Source organism: Monodon monoceros, unplaced genomic scaffold, assembly GCF_005190385.1.
Source record: "Monodon monoceros isolate NGI ecotype Baffin Bay Population unplaced genomic scaffold, NGI_Narwhal_1 Super_Scaffold_21, whole genome shotgun sequence".
Taxonomy (NCBI): Eukaryota; Metazoa; Chordata; class Mammalia; order Artiodactyla; family Monodontidae; genus Monodon; species Monodon monoceros.
Window position 1 is genome coordinate 80248066 of NW_021703778.1, and position 23185 is coordinate 80271250.

Genomic DNA, 23185 nt, shown 5'->3' on the forward strand with positions numbered 1-23185 from the left:
AAAAGGAAGAAAATAATAAATATAATAGAAGTCAATGGAACTGAAAAGAGCACAACAATAGAGAGAAATCAATGAAACAAAAAGCTGGTTCTTTGAAAATATCAATAAAATTGGCAAGACTCTAGCAAGACTGACAAAAAAGAGAAGACATAAATTACCTATAACAAGAATGAAATGAAATATTGCTACAGATTCTCAGACACCAAAAGCATAATAAGGGGATATTAAAAACAACTCTATACACATAAACTTGGTCACTTAGATGAAATGGACCAATTCTTTGAAAAGCACAAGCTACCACAACTTACTCAAAATGAAGGAGATAATTTGAATATTCCTATAAGTATTAAATAAATTTCATTTGTAATTTCAAATCTCCCCAAAGAGAAATCTCCAGGCTCACTTTGTTCCTGAAGAAGTTTAAAGGTTACTACCACACATTTAAAGAAGAATTAATACCAATTCTACACAATATTGAGTATAGTTCCCCGTGCTATACAATAGGTCCTTGCTGGTTATCTATTTTATATGTAGTGGTGTGCACACGTTAATCCCAAACTCCTAATTTATCCCATAATTAAAATAAAAAAATAAAATAACTAATAAATAAAAGAGAAAATGAAATTAATAATGAAATAATAATAAAATGATAACCAAATTTGCCATTTTAACTGTTTTTAAGCTTACAATTCAGTAACATTAAAAAAAATATGAAATACTTCACAAATTTGCATGTCATCTTTGCACAGGGCCCATGGTAATTTTCTCTGAATCGCTCCAATTTTAGTGCTACCAAAGTGAGTGCTGGCCAACTGACTTTTGATAAAGGTGAAAAAGTAATTCAATGGAGGAAGGAGAGTCTTTTCAAAAAATGGATATGTTTGCAAATTGGATATCCATCAGCAAAAAGACAATAAAATAAGCAAAAACCCCTCAACCTCACATTTTATACAAAAATTAAGTCAATGGAGCATAGATTTATATGTAAAACAAAACTATAAAATCTTTAGAAGACATAGGAGAAAAATCATTAGGACCTGGGGCTTGGCAACATCAAAAGCAAAATCAATAAATTGGACTTCATCAAAATTTAAACGTTTTTGGTCTGAGAAAGACCCTTAATGTTAAGAAGATAAAATGACAAGCTACAGAGAAAATACTGGGAGAAAATACTTGTAAACCACATACCTGACAAAAGACTCATATCTAGAATATATAAAGAACTCTCATAATTCAACACTATAAGAAAAACATTACAGTTGGAGCATGGGCTAAAGCCCTGAAGAGACTAGATATAAAGAAAGGCTCCAAAGAAGACGAACAGATGGCCAAAAAGCACATGAATAGATGCTCAATACTGCTAATTATTAGAGAAATGCAAATCAAAACTACAATGAGGTATCACCTCACAGTAGTCAGAATGGCCATCATCAAAAAGTCTACAAACAATAAATGCCAGAGAGGGTGTGGAGAAAAGGGAATCCTCCTACACTGTTGGTGGGAATGTAAAGTAGTACAGCCACTATGGAGAACAGTATGGAGGTTCCTTAAAAAACTAAAAATAGAGCTACCATATGACCCAGCAATCCCACTCCTGGGCATATATCCGGAGAAAACCATAATTTGAAAAGATACACGCACCCCAGTGTTCACTGTGGCACTATTTACGATAGCCAAGACATGGAAGCAACCTAAATGTCCATTGACAGATGAATGGATAAAGGAGAGGTGGTACATATATACAATGGAATATTGCTCAGCCATTAAGAAGAATGAAATAATGCCACTTGCAGCAACATGGATGGACCTAGAGATTATCATACTAAGTGAAGTAAGTCAGACACAGAAAGACAAATATCTATATCACTTATATGTGGAATCTAAAATATGACAAAAATGAACTTATTTACAAAACAGAAACAGACTTAGAAAACAAATGTATGGTTACCAAACGGGAAGGGGGCGGGCGGGGAGGGATAAATTAGGAGTTTGGGATTAACATAGCCACGCTATTATACATAAAATAACTAACAAGGACCTACTGTAGAGCACAGGGAACTCTACTCAATATTCTGTAATAACCTATATGGGACAAGAATCCAAAAAAAACAATGGATATATGTATAACTGAATCACTTTGCTATACACCTGAAACTAACACAACATTGGAAGTCAGCTATACTCCAATACAAAATAAAAATTAAATTGAAAAAGCCAACAATTAGAGCTAATTAATGAAAAAATAAAAAAGTAAAATAAAGGCTTTTATGTTTAGAACCATCACTGCTACTGCAGCCAGTATGTAAATGGGGCTCAAGATGATAAACAGCAACACCCAGGCCCTGTGCCCAGAGAGGTTTGTGGGTGTAATCCAGAGAAGACCACAGAGAGGGACAACCAAAAGGGACCAAGGTCAAGGTGTGCAGACATGGGACCTTCCCTGTTGCTGAACAGAGAGGGGAAGGGATTCAAACCAACCTTTCAGCACTGCCTGCACCAGGGCATCACCAATAGGGACAGAAGGAGTCAGCCGTACCTACCTGAAGCACTTAAATTTGAACTTGAGCCTATCTTTGCAGTTATGGTATCTGCTCCGGAGGACTGCTGGGTGGAGTGGACAGGCTGTCCTTGGAGGTTCTCAGTGCCCAAATCACGGGTTCCACAATGACTTTTAAGTGAGTTTCCTATGGTAGTGCAGTGCCAGGCAGGGTTAAGCTGCCAGGAGCTCCTCTGGAGACGTGTGACATACAGGAGAGGGCCAGCGGGTGGCCAACACTCCAGTACAGAAGGGTGTAGCCAGCAGGGCAGAGGTACCCCACCTCAGCGATTCCATCTCCTTTGGGAAGGAGGGGTCACCATGATCACGGGACCACATGTCCGGTCAGTACTGCACTTTCCCCGAAACCAAGCAGGACCCTGTGGGGCTTCTGGGCACAAAAGCCTTTCTGTGTCCCCCATTTCTTGATTACAGGAAATAGGCTTCATTCAGCCTCCATGACCTTCTCTGAGTTCCAAGAGGCAGGTTCAAACAGTTGCTAATCAGGGAAGGGAGGGGATGCAGAGACAAGGGAGTATCAATCGAGAAACAATAGTGCAGCCTTGGGCAGGGTCCTGGTTTCCCCTCAAGGGATACACATGACAATATCTTTGAGCTGTTTTGCAGATACTGAAACCCCCACCAGCTGGAAGTTAACTATATGCTGCCCACAAGCACATAGACACCAGACTGGTTGGAACCAGAAGGTTGATCTCCCCACCAACCAATCAGAAGAATGTCCATGAGCTGATCACGCCCTCTTTGAACCATTACTATAAAACTTCTCACTACCCCCTCCAGGTCAGGACACACAGTTTTGAGGGCATTAGCCCTCTGTGGCCCCCTTTACCTGGCAAAGCAATAAAGCTATTATTTTCTACTCCACCCAAAACTCTGTCTCCAAGATTTAATTTGGTGTTGGGGTACAGAGGCTGGATTTGGCTTCACTCCCACCACCCCCAAATGAGCTGGCACTGCAAAGGAGTTGCATTTGTGGATGAACCATCTTTTATTACCTATATTTGATGCTCTGGCAACTTGGGGCCTTGCTGATCCTGGAGAAACAGCCTCTCCCAGGGCCAATTCCTAGAGATGGTAAAGAACCCATCCTCAAAAATGTCCCTTCCTATACAAACCTACCAATTCAGAGCCCACATCCCCAGCTACAGACTCTGCTGGGGTTTCACACTCCAGGCCACTGTCCCTGCTGCCCTAATCACCCCAGGGCCAGGAACCCGATAACTAGGGACACCCCCTAGGGCCCCGAACCTACTGAAACTATTCAGACCAGCCAACCCTAAGCCTGCTTACCCTGCCTGGCCTGGTCCTTCCCATGGAAACCACAGTAATGGCTCTTGCCCACATTTTCTCCTCACTCCCTCTGCCTTCTGACTTCCTGGTGCTTCCCCCTGTGGCCCCCTGTGGTGTGGCGTGCCCCCTCCTCCAGGTGACTCTGAGTCACAAACTATCTTTCCAATGGCAGTCATCTGCTGATCTGTTGCTTTACTATGCCTCAAATTATCTATTAATTCACTGTATTTTAAAGTATTGGATTGGCCAAGAAGTTCATTTGGGTTTTTCCATAAGATCTTAGGAAAAACCCGAACAAACTTCTTGGCCAACCCAATCATTTGTCCTTGAGGTTATGACTGTCAAACTTCACATACTCAACCTCCCTTTCTATACCATGTGGCTCCATTCTTCACAACAAGACTTTTGGGTTGCTCCATCAAATCCTGAGTTAAAGGGGACCCTTTAGAATACTGAGAGAGATGGAACCAACTCCCAGCTTGGTTTACAGAGTGCGAAGGAAGTCAGCAGCCTGTCCCAGGGAATGAAGCCCACACGCACGGTGAGACCCTGGGCACCGCAGCAACAGGGGTGGTTAAGCGAGGTGTGAAAGGAAAAACGTTGCCTGCCAGATCAGGAAACAGAGGATGTTGCAGCCGCCAAGCCATCACATTACAGCCTCCCTGGGTGGTGAGCCCTGAGGGAACGTGGGATGGAAACGGGATGCCCGACATCAAGCAGTCGGTCACTGCAGCCACCCCTGACGGTGCACCCTGAGGGGATTCAGGATGACGAAAACACAGGATACTGGCCCCAGGGAGCTGAGGTGCAGATCAAAGGAACGATTTCAGTGAGCCCAGACTCTTGCATCTTCCCATATACAGAAAAGCGCTGAATTCCTTAACTTGAGATGTCTGGTTTTCTTTAATTAACAGTAATCTTCTGATGTTCTGACCACCTGGTCTTTGTTGCAAGAACTCCTATATGTCTTGGCTCCTCCCTTCCCTCTTCAGAGCCATCCCTCAGAGCTACCTGAGAGGCTGCCTCCCAGGCTTTAGTCCTCAGTTCTGTTCACCAAATAAAACATAATTCTCAACTTTCAGCTTGTGCATTTCTTTTCCAGTCAACAGAGGTGTAGGTCAGAGTCTGGGGGCACCGAGTTTCTTCCCATTCTGATTGTAGTTTAGTCAAGGGCACACACAGGAGGGGAGTGTTACTGTGACCAAAACAGAACGAGAAAGGGCAGTGAGGGAATGAGCCTTATGCTAAACCTTGTTAATTGATTGGTTTGTGAGCTGATGAAAGCTTGATTTCCCAAACCAGTAATGGGAAGCATTCCAACCTAAAAAGGTGTGAAGGATGAAGAAGGCAGATTATCCAGCAGGCCCTGGACTTAAAGGGGAAGTGAAGTGGGCGGCAGGCTCTCAGTTACTACATCAGGGTGTAGCCCAGAGTGATGTCATTGCTTTCCCTCCACTCCCATGGAGCAGCTCCCCAGGGCAGCAGCCAGTGCTTCTGGCTATAATATGTTGGGTCCCAGCATCTCACTTTTTTCCCTGTGCTTTAAACCACATCACCTGGTCCTAAATCCCTGCTCAAAATTGTTTTCCTTCCTTTCTTTCCCTCTCTCTCTTGCCTTACCTTAATTCTTTATTTCTTTCTATTTTATTTATTTTATTTTTTATTGAAGTATAGTTGATTTACAATATCAACTATAGTTGACAGTATAGTATCGTTGTTAGTATTGGGTATACAGCACAGCAGTTCAGTTATATATACATATAAATTGGGTGGACCAAAAAGTGCCTTTGGTTTTTTAAGTAAAAATAAAAGACACATTTTTCATTTTCACCGAGAACTTTATTGAACAACGTATTCACCGTTTTGTTCCACTACCTTCTCCCATTTTCCAGGCAGCCTCATTATTCCATCTTCCCCAAACTTTTTATCTTTTTGAGCAAAAAACTGTTCCAGGTGCCTTTTACAGTCTTCCAGGGAATTGAAATTTTTTTCCATTAAGAGAATTTTATAAAGACCGAAATAAATGGAAATCTGAAGGTGCAATGTCTGGTGAATAAGGTGGATGAATCAGAACTTCCCAGCCAAGCTGTAACAGTTTTTGCCAGGTCATCAAAGAAACATGTGGTCTTGTGTTATCCTGATGGAAGATTATGGGTTTTCTATTGACTAATCCTGGATGCTTTTTGTCGAGTGCTGCTTTCAGTTGGTCTAACTGGGAGCAGTACTTGTTGGAATTAATGGTTTGGTTTTCCAGAAGGAGCTCATAATAGAGGACTCCCTTCCAATCCCACCATATACACAACATCACCTTCTTTGGATGAAGACCAGCCTTTGGTGTGGTTGGTGGTGGTTCATTTCGCTTGCCCCATGATCTCTTCCGTTACACATTATTGTACAGTGTCAACTTTTCATCGCCCATCACAATTTGTTTTAAAACCAAAACGTTTTCATTATGTTTCAGTAGAGAATTGCATGTGGAAATATGGTTAAGAAGGTTCTTTTCATCTAACTTATGTGGAACCCAAACATTAAAGCGATTCACATAACTAAGCTGGTGCAAATGATTTTCAACATTTGATTTGGATATTTTGAGTATGTTGGCTATCTCCCACGTGGTATAACATTGATTGTTCTCAATTATTGTTTTGACTTGATCACTATCAACTGGTCTACCCAACCGTGGAGCACTGTCCAGTGAGAAATCTCCAGTACAAAACTTCGCAAACCACTTTTGACATGTTCGATCAGTCACAGCACCTTCTCCATATGCTGCACAAATCTTTTTGTGCATTTCAGTTGTGTTTTTACCTTTCTTGAAATAATAAAGCATAATATGCTGAAAATGTTGCTTTTTCCTTCCATCTTCAATATTAAAATGTCTACACAAAAATTCATCAATTTTGATTTTTTTTAAATGCACGCTGATATGACAGCTGTCACATGTAATCTAACAAAATTGTTTTGAATGAAGTTAAAGACAACTAAGTGCTACTAGAGCCATCTTCTGGAAGAAACCAAATTTGGCCCACCCAATATATATATACTACTTTTTAGATTATTTTCCCTTAGAGGTTATTACAAAATATTGACTATAGTTTCCTATGCTATACAGTAGGTCCTTGTCGGTTACCTATTTTATATGGAGTAGTGTGTATATGTTAATCCCAACCTCCTAATTTATCCCTACCTCCACCCCCCTTTCCCCTTTGGTAACCATAAATTTGTTTTCTATGTCTGTGAGTTTCTGTTTCATAGATAAGTTCAGCTGTGTCATATTTTAGATTCCACATATAAGTGATATCATATGATATTTGTCTTTCTCTGTCTGACTTATTTCACTTAGTATGATAATCTCTAGGTCCATCCATGTTGCTGCAAATGGCATTACTTCATCCTTTTTTATGGCTGAGTAATTCCATTGTATGTATGTATGTGTGTGTATGTATATATATATATATATATACCACATCTTCTTCATCTATTCATCTGTCAATGGACATTTAGGTTGCTTCCATGTCCTGACTATTGTAAACAGCGCTGCAGTGAACTATGCATGTACCTTTTAAAATTAGAGTTTTCTCTGGACATATGCCCAGGAGTTGGATTGCAGGATCATATGGTAGCTCTATTTTTAGTTTTTAAAGGAACTTCCATAGTGTTCCCCTTACCTTAATTCTTATCACCACTCTCCATAATTCTTTAAACCTCACTTGATATAAATCACCTTGAAGCCACCTGACTCTCCAGGGGGAATAAATTCTAAATTGCACGATGATATCTGTAAAACCTTCAGAGTCTTGAAAAAGGGGAAAGAACAAACTCAAGAATGAGAAATGCTCTACCTCCTTAATGCCTCTTAGAGCAAGATATTTTGCTCCCTAGCAAACATACAAAATGCCCCTGGTTTTAAGTTTGAGAGCTGATCCCATGGTTTGCACTGAGGTTCCAGGAACATAATGCACATTTGAGATAACTAGAAATAAAGGGTAAATAATGCATTTTGTTTGTGTCATCTCCGATTAAGATGCGCCACTTGCATTCTTTAAGGCTCTCCCTGTGGGTAAGTTGTGAGTGGCTGGGCGTTCACATACCAGGACAGCGGCCTGAAAGAGGATTTTTCCTCCCTCCCTCAGCAGCTGGTTACTGTTTCTCTATCCACTTCTTTGGCAAAGGTTGCTTGAGCACCTACAAATGCAAGCAACTGTGCAGCAAAGAGCACAGCTCTGCCCCAGGGCACAAGGTGGGGTCCTGCCCTGAAGGCTCTTGTGGGTTTACAGGAGGACCGCGCCACACAGGTGTGACAGGCCCTGTACTCAGGCACCTTGGCCTCAGGCAGTGCTGATTAGGGAGCTAGCTACCTGCCCAGGTAAACACTCCAGGAAACTGAATGAGCACGACTTGGGGGATATAATCAAAATACAACTTAATTCTTACCTCCGTCTGACCTCTTTAAATATATTCAGTTGGGGGAACTCAGAAGGGGTGTTCCTTCCACTGGGTGAGAAACTGGCTACCCCCTCACCCCCTGATTTACAAACACAACCTGAATCACAAATGGACTGTCCTCTGTTCTCCTGGTGTTAATCTCTCAGGATGCATTTAAGGTCAGCCTTCCCCTCTGGCCCATGTTTGGGGCTCCCACCTGCTGTTAAGGGGCCAGGCCTGGCATCTTTTGCTGTTTAGAGGCAGAAGGAGGGTACTGCACACCCTATCCTGTGCCCCAGGCCTGGCAGATGTTGAAGGCTCACTTGCCCTTGTGGGCGTTTTTATTTGTTCCTCGGAGATTCCCAACATGGGGTCACCTGCAGTTTTCTTGACCTAAGTCGCCACATGCCTGCTCTAATGGTAGCGTGTAGCAACTTCAGCTTTCTTAGGAATCTGACGAACATCTCTGGCTTCTTGTTTTTGGGGTGCTTCCGCCCCTCCAAGTGGCCCCAATAAAAGGGCCCAGTGCGACCAACACAGCCTCCAGTTAGGTGGGTTGATCTCTTTCCTCACCCCATAGATGCCCAGGTGAGGCCCAGACCCTGGTCCACTCTGCTGCCAACCAAGAGATGGCCCCTTGTTCTCCAATGTCCCCACTGATCTTCAGCCTAAGGGCCTTGAGTGAGAGGCAGGCACTTCCTCATTCCCCCATTAGACAAAGGGGCTGACACCTGCATTCTAATGGCCTTTGCAAACACTTCTCATCACAGAACCCCTTCTCCCACACCTGATTCCTTCCTTGGATCCCTGATCAGCCTGAGAAGTCCAAAAACCAAGGGAGTGATTCTAGCTCATTTCCTTCCCAGCTTGTGAACCTTGGCCCGGCGCCTCACTTTGGGATGCAGTAGCTGCCACACTTCCACACCTGTGTCTAAACTTAAATATTGACATCCTGTTACAGGCGGCTTTACAAAGGAGGTCATACTTGACTGAAATGGCGTAATAGAGTATTTGAGAGATTTGTTTCCACAGGAAAAGTGCTGAGTCAATGGGATGGCCATATGAGCACATGTATCTTGATCCCTATTTCACAGCATACAGAAAAACCAAGTCCACATTGATAGTATTTCTGAATGCAAAGGGTAAAACGATAAAACTTTTAGAAAGTAATATAGGACACCTTCCTAAATTTAGGATGGGCAAAGATTTCTGAAACAGGATGCCAAACTACCAACTATTAAAAAAAAGTGATAAAACAGACACATAACATTAAGAACTTCTTTTTGCTCAAAAACATTATTAAGAGGGTAAAAAGGCAAACTACACAGAGAGAAAAGATCATTGAAGTCCATATAATCGAGAAAGGGCTGGTATTCAGAAAATATACAGAAGAAGTTAATAAGAAATAGTTAAATGCAATAGAAAAATGAAAAGATACCTGAACATACACTTTACAAGAGGACATCTGAATGGCCAAGAATCAATGACAATTTGCTCAACCTCATTAGTTATCAGATAAATTAAAATGCAATTAGATACCACTGGTTGACTAAAATTAGTAAAACAGAAGATACCATTGATGAAGATGTGAAGCAACTGGAGCCCTCCTACGGGGCTGATGAGAGTGTAACTGGTTCAACAACTTTGGAAAATTACTTAGCAGTGAGACAGGAGGAAAAGGGGCAGGACACAAACACCAGATAATGAAGAAGGGGCGCAGCTGTTGGGATGTGATAGGCTGGAACCAGCTGAAACCAAGGTGTCTTTGAGAAGAGTCCAGCCATTGACCTTTAGCTCATTATACCTTCAATGTAATACTAAAAATCCCTCCCCCTTAACGCCATGACAGTTCCAAGGAGGACCATAAAAGGCAAAAACTAGGCAGTGGCTCAATTCCTGGGAAATCCCCACCCTACCCCAAAATAGCAAGAATATTCCTCCCACTTGTTAGCCTATGAAATTATTTAACCCATAAAAACTACGACCCCATGCCCTGGGGCCGCTTTCACTTTCTGAGACGGTCTGCATTCTGCCTATGGAGTGTGTATCTCTATAAATCAACTTGCTTTCCCTTTGCTCTGGCTCACTCTTTCCTGCGTGAAGCCAAGAACTTGGTGGTCATAAGGACTCCTGCAGGTCCCAGGATGTGACATCTCCCTCTCCTGCAACAGCAGGATCTACCAAAAGCTGATCATTCGTATACAATATATATACATACTGTATATCATACATATACAGTATGACCAGCAATTTCAGATCTTGGTATATTTCCAACGAAGATGTATACATGTATACCAAAACATAGGGAAGGTATTTCCACAGCAGCATTACTCATAGAGAACTAGAAGCAACCCCAATGATAAACGATGGTAGAATGGGTACATGGGTGTATATTCACACATGGACAAATAGCATGTTAGCAGCAGAGTATGAACGAATGACCCAGTGGTACACACAACAGACATACTATCTGACTCATCACATGAAGTTTAAAAATAAGCAAAAATAATCTACAGGTTAGAGGTCAGGACAGTGGAGAGAGTGGGTAGAGGAAAAAGGAAGCAGGGTGAGGAAAAAACACAAGGGGGCAGAATGGCTGCAGATAATGCTCTATTCTTTGGTCCGAGAGGTGATTATGAAGCGATATTTGCATTTTATAACTCATTCTGATGTGAGTTTTTCTGTAGGTGTATTACACTTCAATAAAGAGGATGGGCAATAAGGATCTATGGACCATAAAACAACTCTACGTAAAGTTAATAAATAGGCTCATGAAGGGCTTCTCCAACTTTTGTCTGCACACGTTTTTGAAAAACAGCCTTACTGGCATGTAGCTGGACATTTGCTAGTATGCTATTGATCGTTTCACTCGGTTTGAATGCTTTTAATCACATCAGCAAACCAGTCGGCCCCTTCCTCCAATCCCTTCTCCACACAGCCAGAAAGAACTTGAAAAGATGAATTTATGTCATGGCTTTCTCTGCCTGAATCCTAGCAGTACTGCACTAAAATAAAACCCAAACTTTTAAGCCTTCATGGTTTCTTTTGGTTCTGCAACTTGTGGCCATGCCCACCTCTGCAGGCTCACCTGGCTCCAGGCTCTCCTAGGTCAGCACTTCAGGCTGAGCCTCTCATCCATTCCCAAACACGCGAGTTGATTTCTTCACCCCTCCTTGCACTTGTGATTGACTTTGTCAGAAGAGCTTTCACAGCGCTTCCCCTCCTCCTCCCTTTATTGCAAGTGTCTGCTTCAATTTCACTCCTGCTGAGAAGACTTGACTCCCCTGTCTAAACTACCCTCCCCCTCATTTTATTGCAGGACCGATTACTTCTTCTGTAGCACTATCATAATCTGTAATAACATTGCCCATCCATCCATCCATCCATCCACCTGTCCATCTGTCCATCCATCCTGTGTATGCTTTCTCTGGAGAATTTAAGTTCTGGGAACTTGCCTGCTTTGAATCCCCAGGACCTAGCAAAGTTCAGGGCATGTAATAGCTACTCAGTAAAAGCATGCTGAAGAAATAAATGAAAATTAAAAAGGGAACTAACCATTCAACACATTCCTCTGCTTTATATCTGAGCACTTCCCCCTTTTGTTAAAATCTAAAGTGACTCTTTCTTGAAGAATACATAACTATTGATATTTTCATTCAACAAAATTATATTGAGTCCCTCCTAATTCAGCAGCGTGTTGCACACAGAGGGTACACTAAGACACAGACACTGCCTACGTTTTAGTGGTGGAGTGAGACTCAATTACATTATTGTGGTTCATACTGGTTTGTAAAGAAGTTACATAATTGTAAAAATAAAATATGAAAATGAAAACAATCATCTTTTTTTTTTAGTCAGAAACTCAAAGAAACAACCAGAGAAAAAGGCTTAGAAAGGTTTACTGGTAACTATTCTGACCTACCAATTTTTAAAATATTGCTTAATTATTTCAATAATGCAGTCTGTATTAACACCTTTATTCTGTGGTCTAAAAGGAGATCATGTTGTTGAGATGCAGTAGCAATGATACAGGATGATATGATGCAGGAAGTGACAGTGGGCAGGACCTTCACAGAAACGGACACGGCTGGAAGGAAGGGCTAGCAAACTTGCAAACACACCAGCATGAGCACCAAGAGAAGGTGTTGTGGGCAAGAAGGGACACATGCTCTGATGGAGCTCGAATACCTTCCTTACCGCCTCCTGATAGACAATCTCCCTGCCCCGAAACACACACATCTAGTTTCAACATAGCAGCCACAGGGATCCTGTTAAACCTAAGTTGGATCAAGTCCCCCTGCCCAGGACCCTCATCCCATCTTACTCAGAGGAAAAGCCAAAGTCCTACCACGCCTGGCAATGTTTTGAATGACATGGCGCTCCCCTCTGATCCCCTCTGCTTCCACACCCTGTCCCCCCAGTCTCTCCCCTCCCATCCCCTCCTGGCTGTTCCCTGAAAATGCCAGCACTCACCAGCTGCAGGCCTTGCCCATCTCCCCTCTTCCTGGACATCCCGAGCCCAAGCCTCCCGGCTCCCTCCTCTCCTCCTCCAGATCTTCACAATCAGCTCTTGGTGAAGCCTTCCCAGACCTCCTTCCCTAAATGTTCACTGTGGGTCCTCACTGCTTCAAATCCCCCTTCTCTGCTTTATTCGTTCTCTGCAGCCTTGATCACATATATTGCACACATACATGTTGTATTTATTGTCTACTGCTCTCATTAAAATGTAATTTCCACGAGGACATGGAGTTTGTTTGTCTATTCATTAATACACAGTGCCTGGCACAAAACAGGTACACAATACATATTTTAAAAATCAAATTGAAATGCAATGAGTTCTATATTTCCAAGGATGTTTCTTATTTGTTCTTCAGCTCTTCTATCTAGAGGAGCAGTTTTCAGGGTGTCTAGTGTATCCTATCATGGAAAATCTATGGCACGTTTTCTACATAGAAAAACTGGTGGCCTTAGGCTGTTCTTCACTCTTAAGTCAGTTTGGAAAACTGTCAATGGATTGTTCATCTCTAAGCAAAGGAAATCCAACAGCATCAGGTTAGAAACAATCAGACTTATTTGTTCTTTTTTGCTTTTAAGTTTAAATGCTAAAACATTTTGTACCCAGAGACTAATTAAGAAATGTATCTGCTCCCTGTAAAGGCTTAATAAAAATGTAAATGGTAATAATATTAATGGTAGATTAATGAAACATTCTAAAACAGAGAAGGAATTTTGGAAGTGTTTAAAGTTACTGACAAGACACTTGCAGATAGGGAGTCGGGTGATTCACCCACATTTTAAAGTAAGTTCCATCTGTATCACATCCAATAAAGTCGCTATTTGTTTCTATATAATCAGTGCGTGTGGCGTATGCATGCTCACATGTGTGTATGTGCCTGTGTGTTCTCTTGAGATAATCAGGATGCAATATGACAGTACAAAATGAGATGGTTTTACAATGGGGGAGAAAGTGCCAGAACAATATCATTAAGTTCTGGCAAAGTCAAAGGCGAGGCTGCTTCACATGCATGTTTTGTAAGAACGTGGAGCCTTTAGGCTTCGAATTCTGTCCTGTGCAAAAAGTAAGCGGCCTCAGGCTGCTCCTTCCACTCTGGTGTTCCCGTTCCATCAATATCCCTTTCATACTCTCCTGCCTCACAGTCTTCAGCCACCGTTAGCCTTTTACAGCATTTTTCAAGAACAAAAGTTGAAATCGATTAAAAAAACCTAACTCATTTTCTCCAGCATCATTTGGGAAAGACATTAATTACTCTGTCCAACAAACTAATGATTTTTCTATCCTTGTGATCATTACTTAGTTTCCATTTTCTACCCATACAATTAAAATTCTCCCTTAAATTAACGGAGGCCATTGAGAAGTCACAAAGCCCAGTGACAGCTGCTGTACACAGCTTGCCCGTGTCCCAAGTTGAAGGCAAACGCTCTGCCCATCAGCCTCCGCATCGATGCCGAGGCTCCCTGAGGTTGGGACCTGTGTCTTTGTCATCAGATTCCCCACTCCTAGTACAGCATCTGACTTGAAGGACGTGCTCAGCAAAAATCTGTTGACCAGCGGACTGAGTGAATGAATAGATAACTGAGAAGAGGTGGGATCACGTGTGTAAATGGTAGATGACGGGAAGTTCCACCAGCACAGAGGCTGGCCTCAGCCTGTGGCAAAACCTCATGGTCCCTTGCACGGATGCTGGGCATTGAGCCCAGACGTGCCATGGGGCTGCAAAATGCCCTGCAGTCCCTCTGAGATCAACAGAGGGAGGGGAGAAAGTGCTTCACCCAGAACCACCCGACAGGAAGTGGGGGAGGGTGTGGAGGTGGAGTCTGATGGGCAGGGAGAGGGTGGCACCAAAAACACCATGAGTCGCTTCTATTTCAGCAACCCCGAAATGGCTGTGATGTTTCTGAGGCTGACATAACTCCCATTTTGAGAAAATCTGGGCTGTCCTGGGCCCCACAATGAGTATGTATCCTGTGGCTGTTACCCAAGGCTTCTTGGAGGATGTTCCTGGATTTCCTGGAACACGGGCAGCTCCTCCTGGATGTCCACTAGCTGGCCCCCAAAGTGCTCCCTGGATGGAAATTGCAGGCGTGCAGACCTGCTTCTGAATGAATGCACTTTCAAATTAGCAAACGCATAGCCACATGGCACGGAGTGACAGTGTGCACGGACCAGTGGCCCTGAAGGCCATGGTGGGACAAGGTGTGGGAATGCCGGCTTGAAGGCAGCCTGCAAAGGGGGCAGCTGTGGCCCAGGGAGAGTGACCAGAACTGGCCCGGCTGCCACCAGCCAGGGAGCACGAGGACACCAGAGAGTTAAACTGTGTTACAGAGAATTATAGTCTTCTCAGAACCTGTTCCTTGTCATTCCTTGTGGTTATTATTATTATTATTATTATTTTTTTTGCGGTACGCGGGCCTCTCACTGTTGTGGCCTCTCCCATTGCGGAGCACAGGCTCTGGACGCGCAGGCCCAGTGGCCATGGCTCACAGGCCCAGCAGCTCCGCGGCATGTGGGATCCTCCCAGACCGGGGCACGAACCTGTGTCCCCTGCATCGGCAGGCGGACTCTCAACCACTGTACCACCAGGGAAGCCCTATTATTATTTCTTAATCACTTAAATTGCATGTGATCATGTAAAAATAAAATCAATTATGTGGGGCAAAAACAAAACTCTTCCCGCACTGGGGTCCACTCCTGACTGCAGAGGAGGTCAGTCAAGAGTGTGTCAGGGGCCGCCAGCACTGCTGGTGCCAGGCTGCTGGGGGGCAACACTGGGGCTGCAGGATGCTCGGGCAAAAGGACCCCAGCAGGACCTTGTCCACGCCTCATCTTACAGGACCCAGGGCTTTCAACTGGCTGTCAAAAAGGAAAGTTCTGGATGCCTCGCCTGACTGTCCTGGTAGCTGTGACTCCAATCCCGGTGCCCCTTGACAGCAGAGTGGTTGGAAAGAGGGCAGGGAAGATGTTGATGGTCAGTGGTTCCCAGAAGCACCTCAGCACTTACCAGGACAGTGAAGCCTACCATGGGAGGCAGGCCCGTGGGGGTGAAGTCGGGAGGGTGATGGGTAAATGGAAGACAAAGGATGCGGGAGAACAAGAACGGGTGGGAAAAGAGGCAAGGATCAGGGCCTTGTCTAGCTACCTGTGCCTGCATGGGCAGAAACGGCTGGAGGAAAAATTCCTGTAAGCGGGCTTGATGGGTCAAAATGGAATTAGATGTTACATTTAGATAGATATTTAGACAGATAAATGACCCATCATGAATCACAGCCCCGTTTATATACCACCACCCACTAACCACGTGAAGGCTTGGCCCCCGGCACCCACACCAAGACTGTCTTTACTCTTTTAAATATTTGCCAACCTGGTGAACAAAACATGGTACCTCAGACTTTGTTTTTGCTTTTCTTTATTTCCTTAATTTGCATTTCCATGATTACTCATGGAATTGATGAACTTTTCACTGGTATATGGACCATTTGTATTTCTTCTGTGAATCTCTTCTGTATATGCTCTGATTAATTTTACTTGTTTAATTTTCTTATTGATTTGAGGCACTCTTTGTGGATCATGGATATTCAACTTTTAATTACTTTCCCGTGATTGGTTTGTCTTTTCATTTTTTATGATGACTTTCATCTACAGAAGTTGAAAATTTAATGGAATGAAATCTGCTATATCTCTTGTATGGCTTGTGAGCTTGGTGAGCTTTGTGACTTGCTTAGACTACTCTTCCCCCAAGTAAATGCTATTCTCTGGTATTTCCTTTGAATAGTTCTTGCAGTTATTTCCCCCAAATGCTCCCACGCTAACGCATCTGGAATTAACGTCTGTAAGTGGTAAGAGGCCGAGCGAGGCAGTTGCTTCCACTTGGATGGCCATGTGTTCCCACAGTTAAGTGGTGCATCTTTTCAGCCCTGATTTAAAATGTCACGTTTATCACACACACACACAAAGATGCCTTTGATGCAGCCCTAAGGACAAAAGGAATGGGTAGTGGGAGATGTGGTGGGGCAGGCGAGGGCTTCAAGGAACTGAGAGTAAGTTGAATGTGTGTGTAGTTCTGTGTGCGATTGTGTGGTTGTGTGTGTGTCCGTACATGTGATTGTGTGTGTGGTTCTATGTGTGGTGTGTGCTTGTGTGTATGGGGGTTGTGAACGTGTGGGGATGTCAGGGGACTGTGTGTGGTTTAGCGTGTGCATAGTTGTGTGTGCAGCTGTGTGGTTGTGTGTGGATATGTTTGTGTGTGAGAGGTGTATGATTGTGTTAGTAGTTGTGTGCGTGTGGTTTTGTGTGTGTGTGTGGTTCTATACATGTGAGTGTGTGTGTGAGTTTTGTATGTGTGGGTTATGTATGTGTGGGGGGCTACGTGTGTGGTGTGTGTTGTGTGACTGTGTGTGGTTGTGTGGTTCAGTGTGTGTGGATATGTTGTGTGTGTGAGGGGTGTATGATTGTGTTAGTAGTTGTGTGTGTGGTTTTGTATGTGTTCTGTGGTTGAGTGTGTGTGACTGTGTTAGTAGTTGCATGTGTGTGTGTTTCAATATGTGTGCATGCTTATGTGTGTGTGGGTTGTATGTGCTGTGTGTGTGGTCATGTGAATGTGTGAATGTTTGTGTGGTTGAAGGGGTGTGTGCACAGCATGTGCAGCTGTGTGGTGTCAGCTAACTTGTCTCTTTAGTCCACGGGTCTGCAGACTCAGGGAAGCTGCATCTGGCTCTTACAAGGTGACTGGAATCACACAGAATCCCTGACCTTCAGGCTGAGGGGACTTTATTTTTCTCAGCGGGAGCAATTCATTGGATATTTGCATGGGAAGACAACTGAGCCAGATCTTTGGTGAGCAGAACTGCGCTGCGGGAGGCAGGGACCCTGCTCACTAATCTCCGCGTTTCTCCTGTTCCCAGGCACCAAGCAGAAGGGCATCCCTGGCCCCCAGAAGTGACGTGTGCACTTATAAGTTGCTTTGGTCAGAGACACATGAGGAGAAGTGACAGGTGTCATTCTGGGTGGATGCATCTCATTGTCAGTCCTTCTCTTATTCCCACTGCCATGCCTGGTGACCTTCTAGACGGCCGCGGCTCTATCAGCGTGAGGGTGGAGCAGGCTCCCAGCACGGCAGACCTGTGACACAGACCTTGCAGGTGACACCCCTGAGATCTGGGGGCTGTTAGTCACTGTGTCTAACTAATTGCTGTGCTAAGTCTTTCCATTCACCCCATGGCTTCAAACATCCTCTCTACGGATGACTCTACGCTTTAACATCCTAGCACACGCCTCACCCCTGAGCTAGGAACCCTGGGTTTTCTTTTTTGGCTCTGCCTCTCTCAACCTATGAACTTTCCAGTGCCCAGGGCTCCACTGTGGGCTCCTTTCTCTTCTCTGTCTGCACCCTCCCCCTGGGAAATCGATCCCACACCAGGCTTGGGAAATAGCATTTCTGTACCCGTGTTTTCAAAAGACCAGCGCACACCAGTCCAGGACAACCCATTTCATTTCTGGATGATGCCTGTGTTACTCTGGACTCTCAAAACTCAATACAAATATTGTCCCTGCCTCCTGAATTGCACTCTCGAATTGAACAATAGTGCCTACCATAAGAAGATCCTTGAAAATGTCAAAACACGCATACACGCACACACACAATTTGAAAAAGAGGTTGGAGCAAACGTTAATAATTAAAAAAAAAAAAGCTTGAACAGTGTAACTAGGAAAGAAATAAAGTAAGGAAAAAAGAAGGGAAAGGTAGATGCAGCAGCTTCGTCACATCAAACAGAAAATGCAAAACCTGAAAACAGAATGTTGTCCTACGTCATCAGGAACATCCTCCAACAATCATATTTGAAAAGCAACAGAAAAAACTGAAACAAGGACCTGCTGTATAGCATAGGGAACTATACTCAATGTTTTGTAATAACCTATATGAGAAAGGAATCTGAAAAAGGAGATATATGCATATATAAATATACATATGACTGAATCACTGTGCTGTAACCTGAAACTTACACAACACTGCAAATCAACTGTACTCTAATAAGAAAAATTTTAAAATAAAACATTAAAAAGAATAAAAGCATTGAAAGGCTTTAGAAATCTAAATAAATAAATAAATGCAGATTTTCATTTGCTGATAGAGGCTCTTCTATGTGTAGACTTGAAAGTTTTTCATTTGGATATGATCTTTTTATTGTACAGATTTACAATCATGGAAACTTGGTTTGAAGTTGTAGTGGCTTTGAGATTCTCTTTCTACCACAAACTGTTATGCTGAATGCCCTTACTTGTATATTCTTAAGCTCATATGAGACCATGATTTTGCTTCAGAAAAAAAAAAAAGGAAAAAGAAAAAAAGGAAAGATGCGAACCCAGCCCCCTTTCTAAGACACATATTCCTCAGTGAATGTGCCCTCAAGGACACAGCTCATGCAGGACCACAGTCAGCAGGACCCTTCAGTGGGGGAGACCCAATTGCTGCATTAAGTCACTGCCCCTGCCAGCCATGAGCACATTCTGGAGGCGATCTGAATGCTAGAGGTGGTGGCAGCACTGCCAAGGCTCCCTTGGTCAACAGTTTGCAATGGGAAGATGGTTCTCATGGCATGATGAGAACCAGTTTCTGGGAAGAGCTGCCTGAATACAAGATAGAAAATGGCAACAGTAATAGAAAAATACACTCAGCCTACCTCACTGTGTTATATCAAGAAACAAAAGTCTTCACTTACAACCTCGCATCAAACCTACGATCAGAATGGTGAGGCCGACAGAGGTGGAGACAGCAGCATGTGGGATGGGCCACCCTGTGCAGCCTGCAGGGGTGCCGGGCCATCCTGGACTTCCCACTCTGGAATCCCATACTCTTGGTGGTTCATCCCTCCGCCTCACCCCCATGTCCCAATGCCGGGCACAGAGCAGCTGTGATAACCCCCACTTCTGCTCTCTATTCCTGCCCCCACCATTCTGTTCCCCACAAAGGAACCTGCATGATGTTTGAAATCAGATCATGTTTTCCCTCATCTTAAATTCTAAAGTGGCCACTTCGTAGATAATGGAATCAAAATAGAAGCTCCTTTCCACGACCTAGGACCACACGTCATCTGGCCTCCGGCTACCATTCTGAGATTTCCCTTCACACCATTTTCCTTCCTTCATTTCACTCACTACACTCCTGCCCCACCAGCGTCTCCCCTCAAATCCTCTACACATGCTTCCTCCTTTGCCTGCAATTTTTCCTGCATTGACTCACACACACATCCTCATGTCCTATGTCACTTGCTAAGAGGTTTCCCCTGGTTAACGAACCTAAATTAAGTCCCACCTGTATCTTCTCACAGAACTCACTTTTTTCCTTTACTCTGCTTCACGTTAATTGCAGTATGTGCATGTGCGTGTGGTAATATCTTTATCCTTCATTGTACTGGAAGCTCCAGGAAGGGCTGGGCCACGTCTGTTAATCTCCATTGGGAACCAGTAGTTGGTCCAGCGTCTGGCACACAGACACCTAGAAAGTGTTGAATAAGGATAAACATATTGTTTATTGGATAAATAGATAATTGAAGTTTGTAGCTGTGATGCCCATAGGTTAGCAAAACAGCACGGACTCTTGGGCCTGGCCTGTGTCCTAACTCTGACACTGAGTGTCGTGAGAAGGAGGAGGTAACAGCAAGGAAGTTCAGTGCCCAGTGCATGGCAGGCAACTGGTTACAGTCACCAGTGGTTGCATTACAATTGAAGCTTGAATTTAGGGTAGCAGGGAAGGCGAGAACAACAGGCTGAGGGCAGGGGTTGCTGAATGTGGCCCTTCCATGTTTTTTGTTTTAAAGTTAAAACAACATAATAGATCTGACACCTGGTGTACCTTCAAGGGCATTCCATATGGTGCCCGGAGGGAAAAAAAAAGTACAGCTGAAATTGGGTTTTGGGACTTCCCTGGTGGTGCTGTGGTTAAGAATCCTCCTGCCAATGCAGGGGACATGGGTTCGATTCGGGGTCCGGGAAGATCCCACATGCCACGGAGCAACTAAGCCCATGAACCACAACTACTGAGCCCATGCACTGCAACTACTGAAGCCCACGCGCTCTAGGGCTCATATGACACAACTACTGAGCCTGCATGTTGCAACTACTGAAGCCCGCGCACCTAGAGCCCGTGCTCCGCAACAAGAGAAGCTGCTGCAATGAGAAGCCTGTGCACCGCGATGGAGAGTAGCCCCCGCTCACTGCAACTAGAAAAAGCCCGTGCGCAGCAACGAAGACCCAACACAGCCAAAAATAAATAAAATTAAAACAAAATAAAATTGGCTTTTATTTTCATTCTCTACTTTCAGACTTTAATCCCCTGCTTCCTGTATGCTTAATCCCACCTCGCTTGCATTCCTGGTGGGAGCTGGCTCCTGTGCCTCCGCCAGATCACAAGCACCCTCCCATCAACACATCTCACCCCCTCCCTGGACCACAAGGCCTCCTTCAAAGCCCTGTCACAGTTCCAGCCTCCCATCCATTGTCTGATCTCTCAACCCTGTCGTCCACATCTGCCCCACCACTTTCCTCTTCATGTGCACGTCCTCAGCCCTCTGCCCTTTGTTTTCTACATTATTTCTCCCACTGGGTCTCATGTGCTGTATTTTCACTCTCCCATGATACCAATGATCCCTGCCATGGAGTGAATGTTTGTATCCCCCCAAATTCACATGTTGACATCCTAACGTCCATCGTGATATTAGGAGGTGGGGCCTTTGGGAGGCAATTATGACCCTCATGACCTATTAGTGTCCTTATAAGAAGAGACCTGAGAGAGATGATCTCTCTGTTTCTGCCATATGAGGACACAGCAAGAAGGCAGCCGTCAGCAAACCAGGAAGAGGGCGCTCACCAGAACCCAACCCTGATATTGGACTTCTAGCCTCCAGACTGTGTACAATACATTTCTATTGTTTAAGCCCCCTAGTCTGTGGTATTTTGTTATAGCAGCCTGAACTGACAGAGATTATTTCTTGTACTTCAGGTTCTTGTCTGTTAATGGTATTTTATTCTTCTTTTCTCCTCCAGGTCCCTGTCTCCCACTGCATTTTTTTTTTTTTTTTTTTTTTTTTTTTGCGGTACGCGGGCCTCTCACTGTCGCAGCCTCTCCCGTTGCAGAGCACAGGCTCCGGACGCGCAGGCTCAGCGGCCATGGCTCACGGGCCCAGCCGCTCCACAGCATGTGGGATCTTCCCGGACCGGGGCACGAACCCGTGTCCCCTGCATTGGCAGGCGGACTCTCAACCACTGCGCCACCAGGGAAGCCCAGGAATAATTTTTAAATACTCCAGAGTACTCTGTTCTTAACAAGGCCTGCCTTCCAGGAAAACTATTAACCAGAGCCTAACCTGGGTATTATCAGAGCCTAACTGACCTGTGGGAAGGGGAATACACAACTCCAGCCCATTCTAGCCATCCTGCCCCACCTAAGGGAGGAATAAAAACACAGAAAAACACTTGCAAAGTTCAAACTCCAGAGGCACAAGCTCACTAAAAGACTGAGCCCTCATCATAGGACTATACAACACTTCCTCACCTCCCACACCTCATCACCATATTACTAAAAGCCTATTTACAGGCTTCCCTGGTGGCGCAGTGGTTGAGAGTCCGCCTGCCGATGCAGGGGACACGGGTTCGTGCCCCGGTCCGGGAAGATCCCACATGCCGCGGAGCGGCTGGGCCCGTGAGCCTTGGCCGCTGAGCCTGCGCGTCCAGAGCCTGTGCTCCGCAACGGGAGAGGCCGCGACGGTGAGAGGCCCGCGTACCGCAAAAAAACAAAAAAACTTAACAAGATAATATTTCAAAATATGGCCAAAAACAAACATAAAAAGGTATCTATAGACTTAGATAGTTGTAACACATATTTCAGCAAAGTGCTAATATCCCTCTAAAAAAGCTATTAAGATAAAGACAAATGACTCAACAGAAACTCATGCAAAAGACATGAAGAGGCAAAATACAGAAAAATAAAATCCAGAACGCCAAGAATGCGTAAAAAAGATGTCCACTCTGAGCGGTACATGAGCTGCTCCTGAACAAACAATTCAAATTTGCAACACCATATCATTTTCAGACAGACTGGCAAAGAAGCTGGTGATGACATCCACACGCAAAGGGACTGAGGGAACTCTGCACATTTTTGCATTTTTGGTGGGAATGTAAATTTCTAAGCCCTTTGGGGAAAGTTATCTGAAAACAGCAATTCAAGTTCAAAATATAAGAGCTTTTTGACATAGCGGTCCCATTTTGGGAAATATATCTTACAGAAATAAAAGCGGTAGTATATTAGAAAGTGTTCAATAATATCTGATAAAGAATTCTGAAGTGGCAGAAAACTGGAGAAAATCAGAATTCTTCTCAACAGAGAATAACTAGATAAATTG

General features: G+C 44.1%; 1 non-coding gene across 1 annotated transcript; it reads right to left on the bottom strand.

Moving 5' to 3' along the window:
• Positions 1-704: 704 nt before the first annotated feature.
• On the bottom strand, positions 705-808 carry LOC114905276. Its single transcript, XR_003796134.1, has one exon. It is a non-coding gene; the product is annotated as a U6 spliceosomal RNA (small nuclear RNA).
• Positions 809-23185: the final 22377 nt, after the last annotated feature.